The sequence below is a fragment of the Callorhinus ursinus genome, unplaced genomic scaffold (assembly GCF_003265705.2).
Source record: "Callorhinus ursinus isolate GAN/ISIS: 27379988/994484 unplaced genomic scaffold, GSC_fseal_2.0 scaffold21, whole genome shotgun sequence".
Classification (NCBI taxonomy): domain Eukaryota; kingdom Metazoa; phylum Chordata; class Mammalia; order Carnivora; family Otariidae; genus Callorhinus; species Callorhinus ursinus.
The window spans coordinates 2,315,322-2,335,093 of record NW_027397083.1 but is presented as its reverse complement, the minus strand read 5'-3'; the positions used below and the strand labels follow the sequence as shown (position 1 = coordinate 2,335,093).

General features: G+C 35.0%; 2 pseudogenes; both read left to right on the top strand.

Moving 5' to 3' along the window:
- Nucleotides 1-8,891: 8,891 nt before the first annotated feature.
- Nucleotides 8,892-9,773, top strand: LOC112829713 (olfactory receptor 8J1-like; annotated as a pseudogene).
- Nucleotides 9,774-17,529: 7,756 nt separating this feature from the next.
- LOC112829516 (olfactory receptor 8U9-like) lies at nt 17,530-18,695 on the top strand (annotated as a pseudogene).
- The last annotated feature ends 1,077 nt before the right edge of the window (nt 18,696-19,772 follow it).

Genomic DNA, 19,772 nt, shown 5'->3' with positions numbered 1-19,772 from the left:
GGGGGAGTTGTAAGGCCAACTATAAACCTACATCAATCAGGAGAATAGAGAGCCCAAAACGTGTGCACATATGTATGTTCAACTATCTGCTAAGAAGCCAAAGTAATTTAATAAGATCCCAAATATAAATATATATATATACACAAATCAATAAAAAGACAAATAACCTAATAAAACTGGAGAAAAAGATCAGAAGATACTTTGCAGAAGAAATATAAAAAGTCAATACACACGTACCAAAGGCCTAACATCCTTAGTCACCAGAGAAATGAAATTAAACAACTATGAGCTACTTCTTGTCACCCACTAGCATGGATAAAATTTAAAATACTGGATTTCCAAGTACAAAGAATCCTATCAGCTGCTATGTTCAGCTCCTGAAATTATCAAACATTGCTGATTGGAATGTACAGACGTCCTTCACTTTGGAAATAAGTTACTACCAAATATCCCAGGAATTGTCCTCCTGGATGCTTACCCACGAGGAATGAAAAGATGTCCAGAAAAATATGTGTATATTAATGCTACTGATAACTGTATTCATGACAGTACAAAATGGAAATTTTTTAACTGTCCATCAATAGATACAAAGATAAATTGTAATACATACTTAGAATGGAGTACAACTCAGCAGTAAAATGGAATAAGTTGTCCACGGATTCAAGAGAGTGAATGAATTTCAATAGTATTAAGTTGAGCAAAAGAAACCAGATACAAACATACTATACTATTCCATTTACATGAAGTTTCAAAACAGGTAAAATGAGTCTATGGTGAGAGAAATCATAGTAATTGTGGCTTAGTGTGGGACAATTTGCTGCAAAGAGACACTGAAGAACATTTTAAGGTACTGAAATATTCTCTTATTGGAAGCAGTAGTAACTCAGGAGATGTTATTTTTCAAGTACTGTCCATGCATGCTTGGCATGTGATTTTACCTAAGTTATAACTTAAAAATATATTGTTTTATTTATATATTTTATTTTTAAAAAATATATTGTTTTAAGAGAAGCCAGTATAATATGGCCTTTGTTTCTTTTTTTTCAAGTTTTTATTTAAATTCCAGTTAGTTAACTGTTAGTCATTCATGTATATATTATATATATATATAAATATAATGTACACTCACACACTATATATATACACATTTATTTATGTTATATATAATAAATATGTAAACACTGAATATTATAATACACATATATTTATTTATATATTTATATATAATAATAAACATATATATTTAAACACTGAGTATGATATATAATAGTTATATATACACACATTTATTTATATATTTATGTTATATAAATAGTATCTATAACAATAAATATATATTTAAGTACTGAATACTATATATATTTATGTATACTATATATTATTTATATATTATATATAACATTATTATATATAATAAATATATGTATATAATATTCAGTATTTAAAACATTTATGCAGTGACAGGAAATTTATGGACATGACCCAGGGGCTTCCATTTTAAATATTGTGTTTGACTCTTCTCTACTAATTATGTTCCACCTCTTCTCACCTCTTATTATTAGTAAAAGATTAAAATAATAATCTTATTACCTGTGGATTGTTTTTGTAGGACACTTCCTCCTTTTAACAACCATGACACTCCATTCCCTGAAATAATGATTATGTTAACTATATTCTTTGAAGCAAAAGTGAAGGAAAAAGAAATAGCGGCATAATAAAAATACCATTTATATATAGAGTTTTTTTGTTTGTTTGCGTTATTTGATAGAGGAGAGCACAAGCAGGGGATGCTGCAGGAAGAGGGAGAAGCAGGGAGCCCGACGTGAGACTTGATCCCAGGACACTGGGATCATGACCTGAGCTGAAGGCAGATGCTTAACCAACTGATCCACCCAGGCACGCTAGAGTTTGTTCTAACTTCACTGCTAGACCATTGGTTTCTACCTGGGGCTCAATCTCATGATCCTGAGATCATGACCTGAGCTAATTTAATACTGAAATTTTGTAATAATGACTCTCTGAATGCAAATGAGTTACTTTTGCAGATACACCTTAATCACCGTATCCCTTCAATGTCAGGGAATTAAACTCACTTCAGTAATGTAGGTCCATATTGCCACAAAGATGACTCAAATGGTGTCTAGTTGAATTCCTAGGGGGGAAATTTTGTTAAGGAGCCATTCCCAAGTGGCATCTTCCCCAAGGATGTAAAAGGCAATTTGTCAATCCTAGAATCACCTGTGCTTCAGGTATTTTATTGAACTCCATTTAGAGATTCTCACTAAGAGACTCAAGCAGATTCTCCATTAGAGGTAGGTAGAAAATATTTATCTTATTTTTGTATAATGGCCTTTGAAATATCCAAAACTGTCCCTCAAACTGAGCTGTTTCATTTCATTGAAATACACCTGACACTATGTCTAATCAAATAATACAATACTTAAAGTAGTCTGTTTCCAAGATTTATAACTTTGGGGGGAATACTTGTTATTAAATATAAACCAACTATTTATGTTTCCAAATCAGAACTGGCATCATTATGTTTTATGTACTTAAATAAATTATTTCACTACAGAAACAATGAATTTTTGCTCACTGAGTTTATTTATATCATAGTTTTGTTTCTGCGATATAAGCTAAAATGAAAACTGCATGTTTCACAGGACAACCTGTGAAAAGAAACTAGATACACAACTACCCAAACTCCAAATGATGTTCCTTTTTGAGGAACATAACAGCACAAATTTTCACAAGAAAATGACCATTAAATCTGATAATACCAGGGCAAAAGTATGTATAGAAGCATAATACATAATCAATGCACTAATAAAACATATTTAGATAAGCCATCTATCTTATAGTAAAATAAATCTGTCAACATTTCAGTTAAAAAGGTCTCAAAAAAAAAACACCTTCTATTTGAGGAAAGACACTGCATAAGTGGGAGTGAGACTTTAAGAAACTGCAAACCTCAAGATTCCTGGTTTGATAGGACAGAACTTCTGTAACATCCTCAAGGAGAAAATAAAACACAGGAAAAAAAATATTCATTTGCTGGGTTGTCCTTAATTCACATGACCCAAAATAAAACATTTAAAAATAAATTTACTTTCTTCTAAAGATTTATTTTTTTTTTTAAGAGAGAGGGAGAGAGTGCAGGTGGGGGTAGGGACAGAGGGAAAGAATCTCAAACAGACTCCCTCCTGAGTGTGGAGCTTGACCTGGGGCTCAATCTCATGATCCTGAGATCATGACCTGAGCTAAAATCAAGAGTCAGACACTTAACTAACTGAGCCATGAAGGTCCTCCCAAAATAAATTTACTTTCTAAAACAATTCTGCCTTAGGGGCACCTGGGTGGCTTAGTTGTTTTAGCATCTGCCTTCAGCTCAGGTCATGATCCCTGAGGAGATCCCATATGGGGCTCCCTGCACAGTGGGGAGTCTGCTTCTCCCTCTCTCTCTGCCCCTCCCCCCACTCATGCTCACTCTCTCTTAAATAAATTAATTAAATTAAAAAATTCTGCCTTATAATTTTATAATACAAGAAAATTCTAAATGCATGAAAACTATTTCCATATATACTTTAAGACTATTATTATTACTCATTAGCCATTATACATTGGTACTAATTTAAAGATAAATCACATTTTTACCCTCCCTGTTACTTATTAGTATTCATAAGAAGATTTAAAATGCCTAGAGTATGGTCAGAAATGACATTTTTTTTATTTATTTATTTCAGAGAGAGAGAGAGAGCACAAACTGGGGAGACAAGCAGAGGCAGAGGGAGAAGCAGACTTCCCACTGAGCAGGGAGCCCAACGTGGGGCTCAATCCCAGGACCCTGAGATCAGGACCCGAGCTGAAGGCAGACACTTAACCTACTGAGCCACCCAGGTGCCCCAGAAATGACATTCTTAAATATTCCAAAATTCAAGTTTGCTAGCATCATTTGACACAATATTCATTTCTACTTTCTGATCACACGGAGCCCCTGCTACAAAGGATGAGCAAACTTCTTTCAGGTAACACATCACCTCTCACACCCAAATAATGGAGTAATCTCAGAAGAATCAACATGAGTAAGGACATGGAGGGCCAGAGATGAAAATTTATGATCAATGTGTGCTGATAGGATAGTATGACCAGGAAGTTGGTATGGGCCTGATTATGAAATGCACTGAAAATAAAGCTAAAGCATCTTGCAATTATTATTTTAAAAAATAGCTCAAATTACATACCTTAATTACTGAAAAATCTTTAATGACTGCCATTTGTCTACCAGCTAATCTGAGAGAATTATGATATGGAAAGCAAGAAGAATGCCATAGTCAATGATGGTATTAATGAAAGCTTGACCTAAGGAAGATGAAGAGGAGGGTGTTTAGGATGGGGAAGTATTTATGGAAATTGGCCAGTAATATATATGGAATTTTGAAAGAGAAAATTAGAAGATGAATAGGATGTTTGTCTTTTAAAATGGTTGCTTTTTAAGATTTATTATTGCCCTTTAATATAGAGCGTATAACCAGCAACACATCAGATTTCAGCAGAAATAGAGGAGCTGATACAATTTAGAAGCATTCTTTTCTGCTTATAGTTGATATGTTTGCCAAGGAAGACAATGGAGAGCCTGAAAGCTGCAGATAAAATGTTAAAAATTGTAAACACAGAGAAGATAGGCTCAGAAAGAGGTGTGGGGTGGGGGGAACAAAGTGGGGGGAAACTAAAGCAATATCCTATAGTGCAGTGTTTGGGGATAAAAGGAAAGCAAAAATTTTGAAACAGAATGTTGTCCCTCAGTGGAAAAGGATGAAGATCAAGGAACATATTAGAAGTTTTTGTTAAAATTTTTCTAAAAATCTTGAAATAGATAAGAAAAAAATGCTATCATCATCTGGGTTGACATTTCTTAAGTATCTGTAAGACTAACCACACCAATGTGCTCCAGACTTAAACATTAGCTTGGATAAATGATTGTTTACATGTCTCAAAAGCACCTAAAACTTCTTATATTCAAAATACCAGTGTGATCACTCCATCTTAAACCACATTCTCTAATATTCAAAAATTGTAATGGCTATCGATCCAATTGCAAAAAAAATCACGAAATGTTTCTTTTCTAATTTTTTTTATATATTTTATTTATTTGAGATAGAGAGAATGAGCAGTGGGGAAGGGCAGAGAGAGAGAGGGACAAGCAGACTCCTCACTGAGCAAGGAGCCTGATGCAGCACTCCACCCCAGAACCCTGCGATCATGACCTGAGCCAAAGGCAGAGGCTTGACTGACTGAGCCACCCAGGTGCCCCAACAAAACGTTTCTTGATCCGACTTCACCTTTCATTCCTTCATATCTCTCTCACAGAATACATAATGTGCATTATGTTGAAGATACCATCTGGTTTCTGCTCCCAACTCTTAAATTTACCTCCTTCCCTATACCTGTAGCTTCTCCCCTTGAACCCAAGTCAACATTATCTTCCCCAGAAATCCTATAACAACTGCTTGGCTCATTTTTTAAAACTTCTATTTATGTCTACCCATTTCTAATCCTATAACTCATTATGGCAGTAAGTGTTCTCATTTTAAAATTTAAAGTTGATCATGTTATTCACCTACCTTAAAACTTCGCAATGGACAACTGACTTAGAATAAAATCCAAATATTTATTGTGATCTATATAATCTGATTCTACTAGCTCTCCACTTTCTCATTACCATCCAGTCACACTGGCCTATGTTCCCCTTTAAAAACAAATTAAAACCTAAAGTCTTTCATACCCTTGAGCAGCATCTTCAAGAAACACATGCCTACCTAGAATCCTGAAACATTCTTCCTGTGATTTATGAAATAGTTGGCTCCTTCCCATAGGTTTCAGTTCAAATGTCACTCTCTCAGAAAGGCCTTCCCCTAACATCCCAGTTGATCCTAATGTATCTTTTTCACTCAATTTATTTATTGTACTTACTTGGCATGAGCCAAGCTACTCATGCTGTTTGACAAAGTCCAAGTATGAGGGACAATCCTGAAAAATCGGGAGACTCCACAGGCTGGCTCCTGCTACTTCCTTTCATTTTATTTGCGGCAATCATTATAATCAATTCTGGGGTTTCATGATAAAATGATTTATAAATTTAGTTATGTCTATGCAAGCAATCATAATGAAACTGATTCCAAAAAGCCCCACGATGGGCCAAGAAGTAAAAATACCCAATGTCCTCCAATCTGTAAGGGAGCTGTTGGATCCAGGCCCAGTAAAAATTCCTATTGATGAGATTCCTCAGGCACCTCCGAAACATTAGAAGAATCTCATGACATTCCACAGTACAGGAACCTCCCTATGTTGTATACAAAATAGAGGCCACCTTTGGTATGCCCCTCGAGGCAAGCCCCTGGTGTAGGATAACTTCCTTGCCCCTACTCTTCCCATTCCTTATACTGGAGTTGATAATGAGGACATAAACAAATAGTATAAGATTAAAGGAAAAAAGGGTGCGGGCATCATCTGACAGCCTCTGGGAAAGGAGTGATCCTCCGTGGTGTCTATGGAGCAAGGACAAGAGACATGTAGAAATGGAATAAGTACTTTGATAAAATAGGGTGCACCCATTGTAAGCTGCCTTTGGAGAAAGTAGATAACGTTCATAGGTCACGCTCTATTTTCTAAATCCGAAATGATTGCGATAAAATGTAAAAAAAAAATAAGATCACATGGAAGAATGGAAAAACAAGAAAACACTAATGAATAAAGAGAGTCCCTCCGAGGCTATCAGGAGGGAGATGCTTGCAACCTGATCCTGTGTCCGTGTCTCCTCACTGCCGACCCGTCCTTTCCTTCAAGGACCCTTCCCCCGCTGGAGCTGGACTCCGGCACTTATTATAACCTACAATTATCTCCTCTATAAGTTCCATTACCAGCGTTTTTTGTCTCTTCCTTATTACTGGAAATAGAAGGCTCAAGAGCTGAGGAACAAGTATTTTACCTGAAGCTTAAACATACTCTGGCACAAGTAAGAAATCAACAAATGCTTTTTAAATAAATAAGAAGATGACTCAAAGAAACCAGGAAAAGAATGATGATGTAGTAAATAGCACCGTTAAAAATTGTTTTGGTCTTGTTTCTCTGATTCTTTATTGTTGCTTCACCGTTTTTTCTCACAGCAGATAGATTTCTTTTCTTTTTTTTCCTATTCCATCACATTTTAGGAGAGAAAATGTCAACAACTTGAGCATTTAACCATTCAGGCATTATGTTGTTTTTTTTTTTTAACCCACTTTATTGAGGTATGGTTGACATACAAAAAGCTGTATACCTGTTTGATGGGTACAATTTGGTAAGTTTGGAGATACATCAGTGAAACCATCACCACAATGTATCATGGCCATATCCATCATCTCCAAATGTTTCCTTCCACACACTTTATTATCATTAATTTTGTATGTATGCATACTTAAATTTTTGTTAAAGGGTAGATGTGATGTTACATGATGATATAGTATTGACTCTTTAGAATTTAAGTCCAGGTCTTCAGATAAGACACAATCACAAGACTTCTTTGGACCAGGTACCCATCACTGGAACCAGTTCTGATTCTCTGATCCCAGGGAAGGGATTCTAATTGGCTTAGGTAGGAATAGATGATCATCCTTGAAACAAACATGTCCAAGAGAATATTCAGTCATGTTATAATAGCATGCTGATTCTTTGGCAAATATATGCAATGAAATTATTATAGAGTCTCTATAATGTAAGGAGGCTTATCATCATTACAGTAGCGAAAAATGTCAAATCTAGGAAAATATATTGAGAAAAAGATCAACTAAAAATGAAGGTCAGATATATTTTACATTTAAAAAATGTCATAAAATTCTATAATTAAAAATACTATTTAAAAATAAACAGTGGAAAGAATACAAGGAATTTTATAACTTGTGGGACAAGAAGGAAAAGTTATGGGATGCCTGGGTTCTCAGTCAGATAAGCGTCTGCCTTGGGCTCAGGTCATGATCCCAGGGTCTTGGGATCAAGTCCTGAGTCAGGCTCCTTGCTCAGCAGGAAGCCTGCTTCTCCTTCTGCTTACCGCTCCCCCTGCTTGTGTTCACTAACATTCTCTCTCTCTCTCTGACAAATAAATAAATAAAATCTTAAAAAAAAAAGAAGGAAAAGTTTTGAGAGGGAAGGAAAAGGAAGTAGTATCCAATAAAGCATAGTGGGTTGTTTTATGAAAATTTGTAATTTTCACAGATCTCATTTTCTGAAAGCTGGGAAAAAATCAGTCATCAGAAAGATAAAAGACATATCTCCATGTATTTTTGTCTGGGTTAACAAAATGGAAAATGAGAAAAAGCAGTTGACAGACATGGATGGTAGAAATTAGAAATTCAATGCCCATCAAATAAAAGTTATAGAAAAATAGAATAAAGAAAATGAGGCAGGATAGAGACTAGAATCATCCGATCTTCAGAAAAAGCCAGTCCCAGATTAGGAAATCACAAGAAGATATTGGATTATTTGGAGGCATACGATTCCTCAAGTCTTTCTCATACTCAAAAGACATGATATGAAGATATGAACCATGGCTTCAAATGTTTGTAAGCTAATAAGATACTCATGATTTAATGAGATCGTGAGGAAGTAAATTTTCAAATAGTACATGACGTTGGATCATCTGTTTAATTTGCTATATACTTGCTTTTTCTCTCTTCCAAATGTTTGCAAAATTTACCAGGTCTTGCACCTTGATTTTAATAACTGAGTTAGATTAACACATGATTCCAGGAAATCTCACCTAAGGAATATATCATCTAATGACCATCCTAGAAAATAATCCCTTCAAGTTTGTAACCACTTCTTTTCCTCTCCGAACAGATGATTCTCCAAACACTTACATGGCTCCTGGAAATTTTACCCAGGTCACTGAGTTTGTTCTCACTGGAGTCTCAGACCATCCAGACCTCCAGATTCTACTCTTCTTTGTTTTCCTGGTGATCTATGGGCTGACCATGGCAGGGAACCTGGGCATCATCTTCCTCACCAGTGTTGACTCTCAGCGTGAAACGCCCATGTACTTCTTCCTCCAGCCCCTGGCTATCACCAATCTTGGTGATTCTACTGTCATTGACCCTAAAATGCTGATCAATTTTTTAGTAAAGAAGAAAACCACCTCCTACTATGAATGTGCCACCTAGCTGGGAGGGTTCTTGGTTTTCATTGTAGCTGAGGTGTTTACATTAGCTGTGATGGCCTATGACCACTATGTGGCCATTTGCAACCCCCTGCTGTATATGGTGGCGGTATCTCCACAGATCTGCCTCCTGTTGGTGTCCGTCACATACCTCTACAGCTTTTCCACAGCTCTTCCAATGTAATCAATCATTTTTTCTGTGATATTGCCCTTCTGTTAACATTGGCCTGCTCTGATACTTACCTTCCAGAGACAATCGTATTTATACCTGCAGCTACAAATTTGGTTTTATCCTTGATTATAGTTCTAGTGTCTTATTTCAACATTGTTTTATCCATTCTAAGGATGCGATCGTCAGAAGGAAGGAAGAAAGCCTTTTCCACATGTGCTTCGCATATTATGGCAGTCACAGTTTTCTACGGGTCGCTACTCATTGGATACAGATAAAATCGCTTCCATGTTTTATACACTGGTCATCCCCATGTTGAATCCCATGATCTACAGCCTGTGGAATAAGGATGTGAAGGCTGCCTTACAGAGATTTCTGGCAAATTCATGCTGCTCTTTTAAATCAATGGAATTTTAAATCTCCATAGGTAAATGATGAGATGGTTAAGATAAGGTACTACATGTCAGAGAAAACAAACATTAGGTGGCTGACTTATAGGTTTACAAGTAATTCCAGGAATTAAAAAGAGCTGGGATTTGGGAAGCACTGAATTAAAAAGTAAACTGAAATTCTTGGAAATATGAGGTTAAAACAGAAACAAGCATTATTGACTAACTTCATATGTAGGTACCCAATTTGAAAGAAATATTTCCAGGAGTTGAGAGATATAGAAGTTAAAAAAAAATTTAAATAAGTTTGAACAGAGCAATACAATATTGCTGAGAGAAGTAAGTTGATCTTTCTTATCCTTTGGCTTTGTTTTTGCTTTCTGACTGGGTATGTTGGGGTATAGTGGATCACAGCATCTAAGGAACTGTAATTACAGATGGCTAAAGTCCTCTTCACAGCCAAGTTAGTAAAATTAAACTGAAAAGCATATTTAAAATAAAACTCCCTAACTTTTTCTTAATATTGTTTGATTGAAAAAATAACATATACCACTGATAAATTTACATTCAGAATGCTAACCAAATATGATTGAAATTATTTTAATGCAATTAATATAATTTATATAACTTCTTAGTGAAGAATCCAGAGTATAATCATTGATATTTTCAGTTTGATTCATAAACTTACTGGATTCTGTAAGATTTATTTCTCTTCCTACGCCAAATATCAGCCTTCTTTATTGTGTGTAATATATGTACTGTATTGTGATATCATTAGACATTCCAGGAATCATGTTTGTGAGAATTCCTTATATCATTAGAGGGACATTTTAATTGTTTTTATAAACATTTTTGTTTTGTATTCTGATAGTTCTTGATCAGTGAATATACACCAAAATCTGTTGTATAACTTTGAACAGAGGTAACCAGCCTGTATCTCAGATCTACCAAATCAGCATCACCACATAAAGGTCAATAAATCCATGTTTTAATCCGCTCTATGGGTGATCTGACATTTAACCTTAAGAATGAGTCTTGATAAATAATCAAAGAACTAAACTGGAAGAGATGCCGGCATACATCATTTCATTGCACTTTGCTTTATTGCACTTTGCAGATATTGCCGTTTTAAAAAAAAAGTCTGAGGCAACCCTGCCTTGAGCAAGTCTATCAGCACCATTTTTCCAATAGCAGTTGCTCACTCTGTGTCTCAGGCACGTTTTTGTCATTGCAATATTTCAAACTTTTGTGATGGTGATCTGTGATCAGTAATGACTCACTGGAAGCTCAGTTGATGGTTAGCATATTTTAGCAATAAAGTTGTTTTTTTTAAATTAAGATTTGTACATTTTTTAGATGTACTACTATTGCACACTTAATAGACTACAGTATAGTGTAAACATAAATTTTGTATGCCTCTGGAAACCAAAAAAAATCCATTTCACTTACTTTATTGTGATGTTTTCTTTATTACATTGGCCTGGAACCTAACCCTCAATATCTTTGAGATATGTCTGTATATGGAAAATCATATTAACATTCTGTGGTTATGTTCACTTTACTTATAAATGAATTCCAGTGTTGAAGAGTTTCTTCAAGTATAGGCACTAAATCTTTAGTCAAAATAATTATGATATAAGAAAAGAAATCTAATCCTACAAAACAAAATTAGACTCATTGACATGAAAACATTGTAATTGGGGTATCCTTGGACTATTCCCCCAAATCCTTTTTAAATTATTCCTTACTAATTTCCTTACTAATTAAGTTAAATTAGTTCTAAAATCCCCAACTTAGGGAGAAGAAATATGAGGCATCCCAGAGAAATGTTTTCTTTTATCAGTTGCACTAACATTGTGACAAGCCATTAGTTGATACTTTGCATTGTCTCTTCTTTCCTTTAGTTTATTATAAAATTATTGACGAATGGTCCTAGTTTTAGAATGGACAGCTAGAGCAGATGCTTTAGTAAAGCAGGGAGACCACATAGTCCTTTGGAATCTTCTTATTACCCTGAACTTAGGTATGGGAACTTACAGATCCACTAAATAATAGGAAAGAATAAAATTATGTAGAGTCTTTTAGTACACACCCAGTTAATCAATGTTAAATGTTGATATATTGATCTAGTCTAATGTTACAAGATGGAAATCCTTAATTTACTACATTTGTTGTATGATCAGCCAAGCTCTATTCAGTGAACATGGTCTTTCTTACCCATTTATTCACAGACACTATGCCTTATAAATCCTGTTTGTGATGAGACATGAGTGAGGAAATGGATGTTCAGGAGGAACTAAGCCATGAGTTACATATGGGTGCTTACAGTGGTTCCTACAAGTCTGAATAGAAAGCTATGAACTGACATTAAACAAGACCATCATGTGAAATATATGCAGGATTCACTGAATAAAGTTTATAAACTCCCATAGAAAATGTAGTGTTGGTTTTCCATGGCCCTCCTTAAAATGTCTTCTATCAGTTATATTGTACTTAATTGTTTAACCTTATACAATATTTTAAGATAAAAAAACAAAAAAGAATTGAGGAATCAAATGTAATTTCTGGACTCTTTATATATTTCTGATTCATTAGGAAGACTTTCCTTTTAATTACATTTAGAGTTGAATGGCTTCTTCAGAATCACTACTGGTATTCCTAAAGATTTTGTTTTTTTGTTTGTTTTTGTTTTTATTATGTTATGTCAATCACCATACATTACATCATTAGTTTTTGATGTAGTGTTCCATGATTCATTGTTTGCGTATAACACCCAATGCTCCACGCAGAATGTGCCCTCCTTAATACCCATCACCAGGCTAACCCAACCCCTCACCACCCTCCCCTCTAGAGCCCTCAGTTTGTTTCTCAGAGTCCATAGTCTCTCATGGTTTGTCTCCCCCTCCGACCCCCCGCCTTCATTTCCTCCTTCCTGCTATCTTCTTTCTTTTTTTTTTTTTAACATATAATGTATTATTTGTTTCAGAGGTACAGGTCTGTGGTTCAACAGTCTTGCACAATTCACAGTGCTCACCTTAGCATATACCCTCCCCAATGTCTATCACCCAGTCACCCCATCCCTCCCACCCTCTACCATGTTTGTTTGTTCTTAAGTATAATACTATACTTAATGATCAAGCATTTCAATACCAAATCACAAGTCATGGCATTTTATAACAAGGCACAAACAGAGACAGGATATTTAGCCAATCATACCAGATGTGTTCCCTAACCCGGGGGGAGGGGGAGAGACATACTAAATATACAAAAAAGAATTATTTAATATCTGGAATATATAATTCAAACATACGATTCCCTATCTTGATCCCTATCTTGATCTTTATCTGGCTTGATCATCATTTACACAATGTAAGCAGGTTGTGATTTTTAAGCATTTGCTGTATTTTCTCCTTCAGTCAAGTGTCCTGTTTACACAACGTGAAAAAGAAATGTAAGATTCCATCCTGTTCTTCATTATATTGTAGCCCAGTGTTATAGTTAAATTTTTATTAAAGGAAAAGTAAGGGGCAAATTTTAAATTCCTAGCCAGTATATAAAACTTACATATCCACATTTCTTTCCCCACACACTAATTTGGCAATATATTTCTTATTCATCATCTAGGTCAGAGTTACTAAGATGCAAGCTAATGCCCAGAACTTTTACCAAATGCTTTATGTATATAGTATTAAGGGGCAGGTCCTTAGAGGAATTAGATAAATGTTTCATAGAAAGTTATAAGAACTTTAAAAAGGTAATTCATACCTCTCCTTAAAAGCGAATTTCAAAAATTGACCCTCATGATCTACTATAAAAAATAATTTTTTAAAAAAGTAACTAAAAATTTTTAAAAGTTAAGAGAACCTTAGAGCAATAACATTATATTAAAGGCAGAGCTATAAATATGCAGTTTTTCAAAAACAGGAAATCATATCAATAGATCTTCAGCCTGCCTTGAGATCCCAGTTGAGCATGGATTATAATTTTTCTGATAATCGTACTTGCATTGTGCTTTGAGGTAAGATCCGCTGGGACAGAGACACTAATAAATACATGCAGTCAGCTGCTATTCAAAGCCATTATGAGGAGAAATAGGAGGGCCTTCTACCCAGTTAGGTTAGAAGAGCATATTTCAAAATGGTCGACTTTGACTTATTGACCTGTAATAACATCCCTTTAGCAGCTCAAGATAAGAATTTTAAAAATTAAGTAGAGTATAATATGATGGACTAGATAAAAAAGCTCGGAGTACATTTTGTAACATGAAAGTAAACAGTGTTTTCTCTGATTTTACATTAGTTATACATATATATTTCTTTTTAGATTTAAAAATATATTTTATATATACATATTTTTTCTTTTTAGATTATATATTTATTAATTATATATATTTTATTTCTTATATGTAATTTCTTTTTAGATTAAAGAAAATAAAAATTCCAGTTTCGATCTATGAGAAAATTTGGAAAAATCAGGCCCATGATTTACCAGATTATAATCTATCAAAACTGTTTCTGCATTTACAGTAGCTAGAGATTTTACACAGGATTAGCAGGGAGTGTATTGAACAAAGATCATCAATGTGTCATTAAAAATATTTTCCAAAGCACTGACTATAATGTAAAAATAAGGAGAAGAAATATTCAAATATCATTATTATGATATTAACATTTAGATTTTATTTATTTATTTATTTGAGAAAGTGAGAATGGGCTGAAAGGCAGAGGGAGAAGCAGACTCCCCCCTGAGCAGGGAGCCCAACTCTGGCTGGATCCCGGGATTCCAGGATCATGACGTGAGCTGAAGGCAGATGCTCAACCGACTGAGCTACCCAGGTGCCCCATGATATTAATCTTAAATTAGTTAATCCAGCATTAATATTTAATTCTTCATTACCTAACATTTAGGAGAGACTGCATTAAGAAATGACAAAAAGCCAGGATGGCTCTCAACCATAATTGTCTAACTAACATCCAGCAAGGGAAGAGGTATAGAAACAGACGATTGTTATACATATGGCAAGAACTATAAATGAATTATTATGTCTAAAGTGATTCTAGAACAAAAATATGAAATATGTTAACATGGGAAGTAACTCTTCACAGAATAGATGATGTTTCAACAGACCTTAACGATAAATGAATTTCCCTTCATCATCCATTTTTCTTATAGAGAAGAGTACTAGGAACAGCAAGAATAAAGTAGAGAAGCATGGAAAGGCATGTTACTGACAAGTGGAGACCAACTCTGTTAACAGGACCAATGGATGTCCACTGATGGTGGAAAGGATTGAATGGAATTGGGATTAAAAAAATATTCAGGGATGAGATTGTAAAAAGTTGCATACACTTTTAAATATAATTATCCAAGTTTTATTTTTAATACAAAGTAAAGTGGTTTGTATGTACAAATGTCAGAGTTTTGTGCTTTGGAAGTGGAGTAAAACAATTGAGAAGAAGAGACCAGAAAAATAAAGGAAATTTGAATAAAGTTTTCTTTCTTTCCAGTCTAGTCTAATGCCTATTCTTTGGCTGCTCTGTCTTCAGACAGTGGTGCCTGGGAATTAATGCTTCTCAACATACATTATTGAAAGAAAGAATGAGTGAATTGACATAGGCTTCTAATGGAGTGGCAGTTGGACATAACCAGGACAAGGATAGGATATGCTCAGTCTTGCTTAGAGATGAGAGTAGGTCTGTTTGTAGGGGAGTTGCTTATCCACTGAGGTTGGTGAAAACGGTGATGGTGTGTGTTGTGCCAGAGTGTAGTTTTTGAAACTGTGTTGGAACTACTACTAGATTGTGGTTCAATTTTTAGAATCTTAACCAGGATTATTTTGGCTAATTAGAATAAAACAGATTCTAGTAGGACATAAGAGAACGTGCAAGATAAGCACATGCTGGGTCATGAGAGTATTACTCTGGATATATTTATAAGCTCCATGCCATCATGTAACAAGATTTGTTTTCATTTCTCAAGTGTAATAGTGGGAAAGAGAGACAGAAACAGAGAGAGAGAAAGGGAGAGAGAGAGAAGAAAAAGAGGAGAGAGATGACATTAATAGTAAGAATATGGTTCTAGGGGGCGCCTGGGTGGCTCAGTTGGTTAAGTGACTGCCTTCGGCTCAGGTCATGATCCTGGAGTCCCGGGATCGAGTCCCGCATCAGGCTCCCTGCTCAGCAGGGAGTCTGCTTCTCCCTCTGACCCTCCCCCCCCACGTGCTCTCTTTCTCTCTCTCATTCTCACTCTTTTAAATAAATAAATAAATAAATAAATCTTTAAAAAAAAGATTATGGTTCTATAATTTTTATGCTTTCCTAAAATAAATTTCCATAAATTTTATTTAGATACTCAATAATTCAATTATGAAAGTCAATCACTAATGCCAAGAACTGTTCCATTCTTCTTAGATAATGTCATTATATGCCTTTTACAGACCACTAAAGATTAAATACTTAGTAATTAAAAATTAGAATTATATGGATATATACATATATAGAGAGAGAGAGATCTAAATTGGTTAGCTCCATGGGCAGCACACAATAACACTTTCTCTTTCAAAAGAATAAATTGCATTAATTACAAATCCTTCAAAAAAAGAAAAAGGAGAAATTTGGGTAAAATGAATAAGAAAAATAGGGATCCAACTTAAAGTAAGAAAATGAAAATTAACACATAAAACATAATTCAAATCTATGTTTCCTTAATAAAAGGTAAACAAGTTGAAAGAAATATAAATTGACTTATAGAGACATAAATTTCCAAATGTCTTGAAAAGCAAGGATCAATTTAAAAAATGTAATTTATAATATAGAACTTATTAATATTATATAAGATTATTATGTAATATATAATATAGGTTATATTAAATATATTACATTATGTTAATATAATATAGGCTATATTGAAATATAATCTATCTTACAATATAAAATTTGTGAGGGTCCATTCCCTTTGTTCATGTAGGTTCATGCTTCAGAGATAAAGGTGTTTGTGCACTATGGTAGCAAGCAAAATTTGAAAATAATAATGAGATAAGGATTCCTGAATCAAAAACATATGGGTGTGAAACCCAACTAACTGTACTCAGACCAGCTATCTGCTTTTGTTTCAGGTGTTAACTGTTTCAGTTTCCTCTTCCTCGTTTGTAAGGTGGGCATAATAATACGGTTTTTACATAAAGGTTTAGTGAGATCAAATGAGGTCAATAAATATCTCATTGTACTTTCCATACTTACCCATTTCACATAACTATGAAGATTATGTTGCAACCTAGAAGGGCCTTTTAGTGATAAATTATCAAGGTAACATAGAAAATACAATGTTTCCACCAGCATTGGGACAATGTGGATTTGTGTCTGCACAGGTACAATGACAGATTTGTCAGGGCGATGCCACTACAGAAGATTTATTTTCCTTAATGTTATTAATGTTAACATTTTTTCCCGATAAAAGCAATAGTTAAAACATTTCAGCAAGTCACATTATAGTTTTAAATAGCTTACCGCACAAGATCTTTGAACAGAAACCAAGAAAATGTGGATAGTTCCATGGGTCCCATCTTTGTATATACATTGGATTTGAGGAAAGAGAAATAGACTGTTCCCACATACAATTCTTTCTGTTCTTCATTTCATTCCCAGAATCCCAAAATGCTAACAATCTCTATATTAGCAACAAAACTTCTTTACAACATATTAAGGTATAAAAAACACTACTTATTGGAATGTCAACCTGAATTTAACTCTTTTCTCTACTTCCCTATACAGATGCTTTGAAAAGATATGGCTCAGATAAACTGCACCCATGTGAAAGAGTTCATTCTCATGGGCCTCACAGATCAAAAGGAATTAAAGATGCCCTTCTTTGTGGTTTTCTTTTTTTTTTTTAAGATTTTATTTATTTATTTGAGAGAGAGAGAATGAGAGATAGAGAGCACAAGAGGGAAGAGGGTCAGAGGGAGAAGCAAACTCCCTGCTGAGCAGGGAGCCTGATGCGGGACTCGATCCCAGGACTCCAGGATCATGACCTGAGCCGAAGGCAGTCGCTTAACCAACTGAGCCACCCAGGCACCCTTTCTTTGTGGTTTTCTTATCTATCTATCTCTTCACAGTAGTAGGGAATCTAGGTTTGATCCTAGTCATTAGAACAGACTCAAGACTCAACACACCCATGTACTTCTTTCTTAGCAACCTAGCTTTTGTCGATTTCTGCTATTTTTCTGTCATTACACCCAAAATGCTTGGGAATTTCTTGTACAAACAAAATGTTATCTCCTTCAATGCATGTGATGCTCAATTGGGCTGTTTCCTCACTTTCATGGTATCTGAGTGCTTGCTGCTGGCTTCCATGGCCTATGACCAATACGTGGCCATTTGTAACCTTCTCCTCTACATGGTTGTAATGTCCCTAGGAATCTGCATTCAGCTTGTGGCTGTCCCCTACAGCTATCGCTTCCTGGTGGCACTGTTTCATACCATCCTTACCTTTCACCTCTCCTATTGTCACTCCAATATCATCAATCATTTCTATTGTGATGACATGCCTCTCCTCAGGCGAACCTGTTCAGACACTCACTCCAAACAGCTATGGATCTTTGCCTGTGCTGGGATCATGTTCATTTCTTCCCTTCTGGTTGTCTTCATCTCCTACATGTACATTATTTCTGCCATCCTGAGGATGCACTCAGCCGAGGGCAGGCACAGGGCTTTCTCCACATGTGGCTCCCACATGCTGGCGGTCACCATATTCTATGGGACCCTCATCTTTACGTACTTACAGCCAAGCTCAAACCATTCCCTACACAGACAAAATGGCCTCAGTCTTCTACACAGTGATCATTCCCATGTTGAACCCCTTAATCTACAGCCTGAAACAAGGAGGTGAAAGATGCTCTGAAGAAAGTTATCATCAGTAGAAACTTAAAATATTCATGAAATTGAGGAAGTGACTTGAATAAATATAAATAGGCTTTTCTTCATGGTCTGGTTTTTCCTCTTAAAAAATTGTCAGAATGCCTATTTTTAATGTGATTTCTGTATATCTGTTCACTATATAATGGAATTTTCTAAATATTTTTACTTAGAATGAGATTTCAGATGTAAAAATAACCATAAGAATTTACACCCACTCTCTCATTTTAAATGGAAAGTATATTAAAAATATTTAATTTTTGTTCCATAGGAAATTATTGATCTTCCCAATTCTCAAGTAAAAAAATGCATAAAAAGTCATTAATTTGGTATATAACTAGTTACAGGCAGAACATGGACAAAAGTTCTGACCCCACTTCTCCAAAATTCCCACTTCAGAATTCTCTGGCTACATCAACAATATCCCCTGTGAAAAGCAAAGATGTACAGTGTAAAGATTATTTTCCTGATATGCTAATTTCTTGAAAATATAAGACAATATAAAACTGTTCCATATTGTAATTTAACAAACTGCCTTTATTAAAGAGAATAGTAGTACATCCTAACTTTACTATCTGACTGATTTAACACAACTGTCTACTCACCTGGAAGTCTGGCTTGGTCCCAAAAGACTCTTAAGTAAACTGCCTTTTTTTTTAAGCCTATGAGATCTCATATATTTTTTCCAATTATCTAAAATTAAAAAAATAATAAGGTAATTCAGGGATTGCATCCCAAGGGCATCATCCATTCCAAATAAATTAACTCAAAACAATGGAAACATTATAGAACATTTTGCCAGTAGCAAGGATCATATGAGTTATACTGGGCAAACCTTGGGTAAGTTGATCCTTATAAATCAAAGTATAGCTTAAAACACTGGACAGTGTAGCATTGGACAGTGTAGCCTATGTGTGGGCTTTCACTAGTTTCTCAATTAAATGAGGACAAATAGTGCTCATTTTGGAGTCTTCTTAAAGATTAAACAACATGAAAGGGGTAATAGTAAATTGTGGGTACTAGTAGATCATTTTCCCTCCTTCTATGAGCCTAAGGACCTGAGTTCTAGTCCCAGGTGTACTGATGAACTTGAGGGAGCAATTTATAAATAAGTA